Below are 12,125 nucleotides of genomic sequence, written 5' to 3'. Positions count from 1 at the left end.
TGTGTTCATCCCTTTTTTAAGAACAAGCGCATCTTATAGATTTCGAACACTGGCTCGAGCGATGACGGTTTCCTCGTAGAATTCCGGCCACTTTTCGAACCGACGTCTACTGTCCCTGGAATATGACCTAATTCGATGCAATAAAAAGCTGCGCTATCGAGACAAGGATGAAGGAAAGGCTGGGCGCACATAAACGCAGTCTAACAACTTTGTTTCGTGAAGAAAACCAAGACATATATAAGAGATCCCCGCTGCTATCCAATTATCAAAAGAAACCACCACGCGAACAAGTGGCGTATTCAACACGACTGAACAAAATTTCACGGCAAAGAAGATAAACTTAGCCAGGAACGGCCCACTAAATAAGACAAATCCATAAAGCCATCCAATCTCACGAATGATCAGATACAGCCATCAAATGATCAGATACTTCCTCTGACCTCATCATCATCATCAGCCTGATTATACCCACTGCAGGGCGAAGGCCTCTCCCATATTTCTCCACTTAACCCGGTTCTGTGCTAGCTGCATCCACTTGACCCCTGCGAACTTCTTAATCTCATCCGCCCACCTAACTTTCTGCCGCCCCCTGCTACGCTTTCCTTCCCTTGGAATCCAGTTTGTTACCCTCAGCGATCATCGGTTATCCTCTCTTCGCACTACATGTCCTGCCCATGTCCATTTCTTCTTCTTAATTTCCACTAGAATGTCGGTAACTTGAGTTATTTCTCTGACCCACTCTGCACGCTTTCTATCTCTTAATGTTACCCCTACCATTTTTCGTTCCATAGCCCTCTGGGTTGTCCTCAACTTAAGTAGAACTCTCTTGGTTAGCCTCAACGTTTCAGCCCCATAGGTGAGTACAGGCAAGATGCAACTGTTGTATACTTTCCTCTTGAGCGATACCGGTAAGCTGCTAGTCATAATCTGCGAGTGCTTGCCAAATGCGCTCCATCCCAATCTTATTCTTCTTCTTCACATCCTCTGACCTAAAGCTCCGCATTTCATCTGGCCTACCACGACGGGAAGAAAGTTTGCTGTGTCATCTATATGGGTTAGTGTTTCCTTAACAAGCTATTATTATTTTGTTATCGGCACGGCTGATAACTCTCTGGGCGGCATGTGCAGTAGTGAGGAAACTATTTCACATATTATTTACTAGTGTTCCGAATACAGTACCGAAAGACGATCTCTAAGCCGTGCGCACTGAAGAATCTATACATCTACCCCCGCTTACGTAAAAAAAGATCCTCGGACAGAGACAGCGGCGATCATCTGCGATGAAGGCCTGTCAGGCCCTCCTCCGTTTCCTAAGACCGTCGGGCCTGCACGACAGGCTGTGACTTTAAAGTGTATATCGCCTAGTGACTTCTTTTGCCCTTTTACTCCGTTGTCTCCTTCTCCTCTATATCCCTACATCCTTTTTTTTCCCCAATTGCAGTTGCAAGCGGGCTTCTTTTGCCGGTCAACCTCCCCGCCTTTCCTCTGTCTTCTTTTTCTACCTTACGGACCCACACAGACCGTCCAAACAAGTAAGTGTTGGCCTGTCGTCGTCAATCGTCGTCGTGTCAAGTCGTCATGAAATGCGGCTAAACTGGGTCGAGAGCGCCTGGCAAATCGAGTCACGTACGTGGAAGTTCCGCTGAGTGCACTTCGGCATCACTCAATTGCTCCGAGGTGGTAACATCCCGGAGTGTCGGAGTCATCGTCCGTATAGGAGAGTGAATTGCGCAAATCGCGGTGGAAAATACCGACAGCTGGCCCCGTTTGTCGTCCGTGGCTGCGTGAAAGTGTCGCCGCGGTAGCCATACGGAGAGACTATAGAGAGAGAGAGAGAGAGAGCAAGGCGGTCGTGTGCTGTACGATGTCAGCGCACGTTAAAGAACCCCAGGTGGTCAAAATTTCCGGAGCCCTCTACTATGGCGTACCTCATAGTCTGAGTCGCTTTGGAATGTTAAACCGTATAAACCAACCAAACCAAATGTTCCGAAAACGAACTGCGCTAATCCGAAAACCCAGCTTCGAGAACAGTTGGCCCCCTGAAAAATATGGCGCGAATGAGTATTGTTTTGGGTACAGTATATCCCAGATATTTGCTCTGATTTTTTTTTTTTTGTAGCACATCTTTTTTTTTTTTTTTTTTTTTTTTTTTTTTTTTTTTTTTTTTTTAAGGAGGGGCAAATGCAACTTCGTGTGCATCGGCATGTTACCGCGTGCTAATGACAAAGTCGATAATTTCGCTGAGAATGGGGATTTTGTAAGCTATAAAATTCGAATAGTGAAATAAACCTTTCGTCCTTCCACCTTGTCGAAAGAAAACTGTTTATGATTCCAGACGGATGCTAAACCACGGATTCCGAGGAAGCTTAACGCCGCCATTCACTTCCAAATGATGATCACGGAGCCCCTTTCAGCATTTTTAAGTGTGATTTACTGAGTAGGAAATATGTTGGTTGCTGCCGCGCAGACATCAGCGTAGCCATATACGTCGACAAGACCGATTTTTATTGAAAATGAAAGCTGGGTATAGAGCTCAGTTAACTGTTAACCTTAGTTTGATGCATTATAAGTTCGTTATTGGCAATTTTCACGAAATCGACGTCTTGTGGCGGTGGCGCAGCAATAGGAATGGGAGCAGACTAAAGTAGGAAATGAGACAGTTTCGGAGGTGGTGAAGGGTGGCAGTTCCTGGCCCTACGGGGCTGGGACGGTAGGTCAACTCTGCTTGCGGCGGAGGCTAGCCAGCCACTTAATGTTTATCTGTTGTAGGCCGTCATTGCACCCGCCACCGCTTAGTTGGTGGACGACGGCCGTTGCGGCGCGCGTCTTTCTCCCTCTTCTTTTTATTCTCTACTTCCTCTCTTCTGTCCACACGAGGCAGCGGAGGTGGCTCAGCTACAGAGCCAGTAGCAGGCCCGTGCATTTTCTTTTCCTTCTTCCTTCAGCCGCAACTTTGTAGCGGTGGCGCAGTAATAGGAATGGAGCAGACTAAAGTAGGAAATGAGACAGTTTCAAACCTTAAAACTCTCCGCTTCGGCAAGGCCTTTCTAGCAGCATCAAGCCAGACGAGCTCGCTTTTTTATGACTTTCGACGCATATAGGGGGATTCAGTGCTGGCGATCGTAATATCATTAAAAAACGTCACGAACGGCTACCATCTGCGGTTTCGCTCTCACGGAGGGCGTTTGCAGACAAGGGCAGGCTTCAAATTTGTCATTGGTTACTTTGCATCGACAAACACAGTATGTTTAACTAAACTAGGCGCTGACTTTCAAAGAAACAGCTTGATTCAATCGCGCAATCTCTGTATAATGCACCCAAATTGACCGCAAACGCCGTCCTTCTTACGGTTACCATCATGGTTCGACTACGACGCTGCCTGTAGTTCGTAAAAATTGACAAATATTGTCTTCCTCCGTGAGTGATTTAAATATGTGACATTGCACGTGCACGTTCTACTATATCCCAAAAGCTTTTATTCAAATCAGTTCGGCGAAAGTTTGTTGCCGTGGCACGTGATCTACTATATGGTGCAGTTTATTTATTTTATTTTTATTGGGGAGGGGGGGGGGGGGGGTGTTTACAACGCTCTGATGGCGTTTTCTTTATTTATGTTAACATTACTTTCGAGCGGATAAAGCCGGCACATATTCTACAGCTTTGGCGTTGTATCCCCAAACAACAATCACTATAACGATCAGTTCTCGCCCCTTGCCTCCTTGTCTTTTCGCCGTGTTCATTGCATGCTCGATTTATCCATACACATCAACAGCATTTCAATGCAGAAAACAAAATGCATAAAAACGAGCCTCGTGAATTCGTATACAACACCGTTGGCAAATATTGTACCACCATTAGCTTGCACATTTTTTTTTTTTTTTTTGGGGGGGGGGAGGGGGGCGCAAACAGGGCTCCCACCATTCGCTCGCACATTTTTATTTTTTTTTTGGAAAGGGGGTAAAGAGGGGAGGGGGGAAGGGGGGGCGCAAACATGGCTCTTTTCGTAGGCTCACCATATGAAACCTCAATACGCCACTGAGGAGCATCGAATTTGTGCGTATTAAAGTGCGCACGCAGCATTCTTTGTGAACTTTGTGCAAATGCACTAAAGCCACCCTCTTCCTTCTTTAAGTGCAAAATATCCTAGCTGACCTTGTAATGTCGAAACGAGGTCGCGCCGCTCACTTTATTAGCTTAGATGTCTGTGTGGCCTATTAACGCCTTTGGTATCTTGCTGTGCTACACCTTTGACTTACGACGCACTCGCATATTCCTCATTAGTAATAAATTGAAATTCACCTTTACTTTTCTAGTATTTGTTCTGATAAAGTGAACAACAACTAACAGTTGTGAGCTGCATATTAACTCAGAAATTTCGAATTGCGGGGCTGGGGATGGCTCGTTTCCTTAATGCGATGGTTCTTCGCTTGACATGGAAAGTATTTAGCACAGCCATATGTGCTGATGGTGGTAATAGCAATGACGTGTAATGTAACTCCGCCTAATTGTTACTTAAATACAAATATGCCCCAAAACGCTGACTGACCGCATGTTGAAACTACGTGGCGGGATTTCTGTGATGCCTATATTGAAATGTTGAGAAAAATGCTTGCAGTCAGTCTCGTTACATAATAGTTTTCAACACCACCACGGATGCCTTTTGTTTTAGCCCTTGTGACCGAGAATCTTCGCTGATGAACTCTTCGGGGGCTACGCGCCAGAGATTTTACGAATGCCAGAAGCATGCTATTGGCGCCTGTTGCCCTACCGAGTGCAGATGTAGGCTGCGGCCCGAAATCTTCCGTTCTTTTGTTTTTTTCGCTGACGATCCTCGGTTTTTCCACGGAACCTGGCACGCTTGCGGTTAGGAGTAGAGCGGGAGGGTTTCGATGTGTGCACAGCTGTGACTAATGCCTGGGAAGTCATGCAGGCTTTCCAGCCGATGCCGCGCACACGCCGCGCCCTGCGTGCTTCCCCGGTCGACAAGTGACCCACATCGGGCATTGTGTCGCCCGCGCTTCTTTTTCCTGTCACCCCAGAAGGACTACTGGGTCACCCCAAACAGCGGTGACCCCTCAGTGAGCGACAAGACCTCGCGTGCCACGGCATTGCCGCAGTCGGCCTGGGTGTATACTCCGCCACCGTTCTCAAATGTGACAGCTCTGTTGGCCCTGATTTCCGGATGTCAGCGGTTACAGAAAGGATGCACGCACGCGCACATAATGACGTATACAAGCGTACAAGAGTCTGAGAAGGCTAATCAGGCGCCAATTTGCTCATCCAAACGTGCTAAGGCTTCATAACTAGGTTGAGCATCTTCGTTATGAAATGATCGGTATTTTTCATGAACAATGTAGTCTACGGCATGACTGACACTAAATTTCAGACACAGTTTAGTTGGGCATTGGCCGAAGTTCTGGCTGTTGTTTCTCTGCCTCTCATTAGCGGCCAATATGCGGATGCCGTCCATTGATACCACACTAGATGATGAATTGACTTATAAATGGAGCTTCTAGTCAAAGATTTTTAACTATCGGGGTAAAAACGCACACGCACGCACGCATGCTCGCTCGCTCACTCCCTCACTCACTCACTCACTCACTCACTCACTCACTCACTCACTCACTCACTCACTCACTCACTCACTCACTCACTCACTCACTCACTCACTCACTCACTCACTCACTCACTCACTCACTCACTCACTCACTCACTCACTCACTCACTCACTCACTCACTCACTCACTCACTCACTCACTCACTCACTCACTCACTCACTCACTCACTCACTCACTCACTCACTCACTCACTCACTAAGCGCAATCGCACGGAGAAAAACTGCACAGCAGTGGGATTAAAGGGAAGAGTTTCTAGGCTGGTTTGATGCATGCAGTCTTTGCACAAAAGTTCGTCCCTTAGAATGTCAAAGCAAGATATGGTACACCCACGGATAATCCAACCAAAAATGATGAAGCAGCGTCCAAAAAATACAGCGGACGTCACAGCTGCGTAAAGACAAACCAACGAGATAACGAAACATAACGAGCAGCTTGTTTGCCATTTTAGGCTGTTGTGTGTTTCTCCCGTTATCTGATCATGATGAGTCAGCAGCAGCTGTTGACCGCTGCTCTATAATTTCTTGGTTAGACTGTCCACGACTGTACTGTATGTGCTAACTGGCGGTGAATGAAACTCAACAGAAACGGGAGAACTTTTAAACAAAACATGCTAAAAATTGTCAAATTCAGTTTAATGCTGCCCGCTTTTATCTGGAGGCGAAAATGCATGGCGCCCATGTGCAGTACGATATCAGCGCCGTTAAAGGGCCCCATGGGGTCGAAATATCCGGCGCCCTCCACCACGGTGTTTCCCATATCCCGAGTTCCAACCATCGTTTCGCAAGTGTAAACGACGAAAACACGTATCGTCTCAGTCAGTTTATAATCTCGTTGTTTTCGAGTCAGGGTCCTGCTGGTTTTCCGCTGTTTTATCTTTCTTTTTTTACTAAAATACACGGAGATTAAATGTTGCCGCCTTAAGGGACCATTGCATCCGAGATGGGCGTCTGTGCTTTGATAGATGACTATAAATGAGATGACAGCATTAAATGCCCCACAACAACAACAAATATTGGCAGCGACTTAACTATGCCAGGATATACGTAGCGAGAGGTACGTTCCCTTGGCTGAGCTTGTGGTCATCCATGTTTAGTGATGAGAGACAGCTTTACTTATGACAATATGATGTAACTTCATTGCGTCCGCGTCGCCACATTTGGACACCTTTTTGGAAACATTTGAGCAGTAACAGGTAACCCGGAGCGATGACTTGTTTGGGCGCGTACAGACCTGCAAGGGTCCACAAACACGACGATGAAAGAATTGCACGGAGCATGATGAAAAAGCGTGAACAGCCCTTCTGATCTCTGAGTGCCTGATAACAAACTTGGGTCAGAAATGTAGCGCTATCAACGACGTCAGTACGGCACAGAGAGGAATCGGGTCACTAATGACAATTTTAGGCTTCTTTTAATTGTGACAGCAGAAGCATAGTAAGGATTGAGCCTCACTATAATTCTTACAATGACTACCACGCAGCGCGGAGACCCAAGCATGACAGTTAACGATGTGCAGCACTTACTTGTAGGTGCAAGTTCGTGTTTAGTTCTTTATTTCACGTTTGTTTCATCACACGTCTGAAGAGATATCGGATTTTAAGAATCTCAGCAAACATGCAGTCATGTGTAGAAGCCACGATCTTCTTTTCCACGGCGCTGACGCGCGTTGGCGGCAAGTTGGAGCTCTGTACATTACCGCCCAAGAGCAGCTGTAAGACAAAGCTGCTCAAGCTGACGTCAGTCTACGAATGTTAAGCAGATAATGAAGCGGCACGATAAAGTCGTCGTGGACTAAGCTACTATACTTAATTTTCACACTCTCTCGGCGATTCATTTAAAGCCTGCCCCCTAAATATGTGTAATAGAGATAATGATGGATGTGGCTGATTGCATGTAAGAAAATGAAATAAAAGACTCTGTTTAAAGCAAAACGAAAAGGTGCACATGACGCAACTTCGAAGTCGTACTCAAAGGTTGCTAAAACTAGTGCGGCGGGAAGAAATTTGCAGGTATGTAGCTGGAAGAGTCGAGAATAAATATTAGTGAGCGGCTGACAAGAAATTTGTTCCGTATGTAGAATTCTGAAAGGCATTGTCAAGGTCTCTGGGCTCCTGACCCGTGCCGTAGAGGGAGGGAGTAAGGTGGGAGTGAAAATGGAAAGAGAGAAAGAGGAGCCGTGGTGCAGGGGTACTGAGCAATTTCGACCACCTGGGGACCTTAACGTGCACTGACATCGCACAGCATACGAACGCCTCTCCGTTTCGATGGAGGCGCCGATCCCGACCGCCGGCGGCTACATTTCGATGGAGGCGAAACGGAGAGGTGTCAACTTAGTTTTTGGAGAAAGGAAGGCGCTGCATCTTTCTTACTTTTTGATGGACACTTGCTCTCAGTTAGGTCAAAATCGCACCGCCTTTTCATTTCATTCAAACCCAGGGAGGCGAAATCCGAAGTTACCCCTGAGTAGTATCTTATGCTCTAATTCTAATTGATCTGAACTAAGCGGGCACATACAACGACGTAAAAAAAAAAGAAAGTAAAAGACGTACATGCATGTAGAGAGGTACAGATGGGAACACATTACCTGGCTGGGTTCAACAATATACTGAGTAACGGGTCTCTAAATGAACACAAGTGTTTTGACGGCGCTAACTATATATATCGCAAGTGCACCCGGTTATGGACCTTTCTTTAGTTCTCTACAGTAACCCTGTTAACAACAAACAGCTCTCTCATCACTTGTCGTACCAGTAATTTCGAGTCGCTCAGTACTACAATGTGACTATACTGCATCGTCACACAAATCATTCTCTTGTCTCATCCACACCACGTTCTTATTTAAAGAATGCAGCTTGCTGATACTCCCCTGATGGGGCTGGGACAGGTAGGTCACCGCCGCTTGCGGCGGGGGCTGGCCTGCCACCGAATGTTTGTCTGTTGTAGGCCGTCATTGCCACTGCTTCGGTGGTGGACGACGGCTGTTTTGCGGCGCGCGTCTTTCTCTTCCTTTTCTTTCTTCTCTATTTTCTCCTCTGTCTGCACGAGGCAGCGGAGGTGGCTCAGCTACAGAGCCAGTAGCAGGCCCGGGCTTTTTCTTTTCCTTCTTCATACAGCCACGACAACAACTGTCTTCTTCGGTATCTGCTATTACTATTACCTCGAGCTTCAGGAACGTTTTCTTAATCGACCACTTGCTTGTCTTGTAATGTCCGCCATGCTTTCAAGTATGAATATGAATGAACAAGCAAATAAATAACTGTCGAGCAATATTTGCGTGAATATTAGTGCTCGCTCCACGCAACGACGTATAATGCCATAGCAACAAGCGCCTACAAAGTGCACGCTCCCTTTCCCCTCGACCTCTCACATGAAGGAAGGGAAAAATCCGCACTTTCGTTTTGAGTAATTTATAAAGTGAGCAGCGAGCTCCGGGAAATCCAGAATTGCGTCACGTTCTCGGAATGGGATGTCTGATATCGACCAAAAGAAGAGTACGCATCATGGGCCAGGCTGAGCCACGATGAAGAGGCTTACTTTCACGACATTGGGGCGCTAGACGGGCGTAACGATTATTCCTTTAGGGACTGCCTCTCTATAACCTATAGATGTGAAAAAACAAAAAAAAATACAGAACAACACAGCATTTCAGGATATGCAACGCTGGTTTATGACTACCCGATGCCTTCGCTAATGGATCGTTTCTGGCTGTAATTGGTCAAGATGGCGGATGTGGCGTAGCGCGGACCTATCTTGCTTAAGTGTCGTGTTTTTATTCTGCTCGCAATCTGGAAAGCAAGTCAAGTGTTCAGTTCTCACTGCTTCGCAAGTAAGCCTTCCCAGACGCGTTTTGTCTTCGTTGCGGCTAGGAGGCTTCGGTAGTCAAGCGAAATTACACTTTTTCGAGCGTATAATATTAAACGGGCACATATTATGTGTCAGGCATAAATTGTTAGCGGTTACAAATGCTGAATTGTAGTGTTTCGGATATAACTTGCAACATTTAAAGGTTCGACCGCTGGCTCTCTGTGTAATGACCACTATACAAGTTTAACTGTCATAACATACTGACCTTCGTACTCTTATTTCTTTTCACAGTAATTCTGAGTGGAAATGGAGGGGGGGGGGGGGGGGGGCACTAAGGGCATTCCAATAAAGCTGCTATCATCATATGTGTCATTGCTTTTTGGGTTTATATTGACCTGAAGCCCGGGTGTCGCAGCACGTAATTTAAAGAGTAAATGTTGTGGCTACGCGATGTCAGAGATCCTCCGTATTAGAGCTCTTTGCTAACGAAACCGATTTCTGATTCCTCGGTTTCATTAGTGCGAAAGTTTAATTTCTTTAAGAATCGACGCGTGTCTCACGCTGGGTGCAGCTAGATCAGGAAGCGCACAAGTTAGAAGAATGTATACCGTAAACGTTTGTATTGTTGCGGAAATGGTTTGGTTTGGTTTGGTTTGTGAGGTTTAACGTCCCAAAGCAACTCAGGCTATGAGAGACGCCGTAGTGGAGGACTCCGGAAATTTCGACCACCTGGGGTTCTTTAACGTGCACTGACATCGCACAGCACACGGGCGCCTTGCTTTTCGACTCCATTAAAAGCGGCCGCCGAGGCCTGGATTCGATCCCGCATCCTTGGGAACAGTATTCGAGCGCCGTAACCACTGCGCCACCCCGGTGGGGCGTTGCGGAAATGTTTCTGGCTCATCGCATCAGGAAAAAATTCCATCTTAACAAAACGTAGAAAAAATGTCCTTTTTTTCAAAGCCAAGCTCGCACCCAGCATTCAGTTCTCTTGGCAGTGCTCGGGTTAAGCGTTTACCCCTTCTCCTCCACTTCCTTTTATCCAAAATACGATACAATAAATTACACTAGGCCCTGTCCGGAAAACAATTCTTCTCTACGTGCCTGACGTTCTAAATTGCACGCACGTTTGAGCACGGATAACACTTTGACACGTCACATGCGAACTCTCCTCAGGAAACATCAAGCTCTGGTGAAAACCCAGATGACAAAATCTTGCCGGAATTGCATGCCCGCGCGAGCGATAACACTGTATGCAGCTCTCCAGGTAAGACCAACTTACCCTGCGCAGCGCCCAAACGGGCAGATAACATTAGAGTCTGCTGCGCTTTACTGCAGAGCTGACATCAGGATACCTGAATGCCCTATGCAGTCGAGTGGAGATGCTCAAATTATCATTACATCTGCGATTAGTGACGTGCATATGCATTGCTCTTGAGGGAAAGTCTATTCGAAAAATATTGAGCGTTCCAGTACGCAGGAGAGGTAACAGCTTGCAATAAAAAGTGCACCTGATGTGGGACTCATCGTGAAACAAAAAGCGCGCGAGAATCAGCAAACAAATGCAGGGAAGACGACGGGCTTCTTAATTACATCAATTAGAAGGGACCAACATCCACTGACACAAAGGAAAGCATAGAGGAGTTTTCTTTTCAATCAGTGCAAAGTATCATTTAAACGCGGAGATAATTGACTGGAAAGTAGAAGAAGAAACAACCCCATGAGTAACTTAACGGGGGCTTCAAATCTGAGTGCCTTGACGTCATAGGTAGCGTACGAGCAGAGCTCCTTTATATTACCAGCTGCGAAGCTTCCCATAGAGCCTATGTATGAAAAACAGGTGCTTTGATTGGTCACAAACCGGGTGTCCACAAATGGCGGTGGAGCCAGCGGCCACTAAAAAAAAAAAACTGTGTCTAAATTGCGAAATTTCGGATTTTGATAAATGCACAATCACCGGGAAAAAAAAATACATTCAAGAATTGCAGTAGCGAATATTCTTAGACATAACAGCTGCAGAGGTCATCATCATCAGCCGGACTATGCCCACTACAGGGCGAAGCCCTCTCCCATACTCCTCCAATTAACCCGACTTTGTGCTAGCTGCATCCACGTGACCCCTGCGAACTTCTTGACCTCATCCGATTACCTAACTGACTACCGCCCCCTGCTACGCTTTCTTTCTCTTGGGATTCAATTTGTTACTCTAAGCGACCATCGGCTATCCTCTCTACACACTACATGCCCTGCCTATATGCCCATTTCGTCTTCTTGATATCCACTAGAATGCCATTAACCCGAGTTATTTCTCTAGGCTCACTCTGTGCGCTCTGCTGGAATAGTCTGCTGGAATAGTCTGCTGGAACATTCTGCTGGAATAGTCTGCTGGGATAGCCTGCTGGAATAGTCTTAAGTACTGAAAAGTCTGCTCCCCCTGCGCTGCAAGCGGTGTAGGCTGTTTCGAGTCAGTGTACACATTGCAGGTGCAAGGAAATTCTATTACTTTTCAAGTGATGTAACGATGGTGGCTTGTGAACATCATCGTCAGTGCTTGTGACATGGCTACCACGTTATCATTGTACTATGATGTCAGACATCACCTAAGGTCAAAAGTCACAGAACAATGCTCAAGCGCTCAGTAATTCACGCCACTAATCATGACCATACATGTATTAAAACAGCGCGTAGCTTGGTTTTCGCCCTA

Source organism: Amblyomma maculatum, chromosome 6 (assembly GCF_055883805.1).
Source record: "Amblyomma maculatum isolate TAMU_Amacu chromosome 6, ASM5588380v1, whole genome shotgun sequence".
Classification (NCBI taxonomy): Eukaryota; Metazoa; Arthropoda; class Arachnida; order Ixodida; family Ixodidae; genus Amblyomma; species Amblyomma maculatum.
This window is presented reverse-complemented; position numbering follows the sequence as displayed.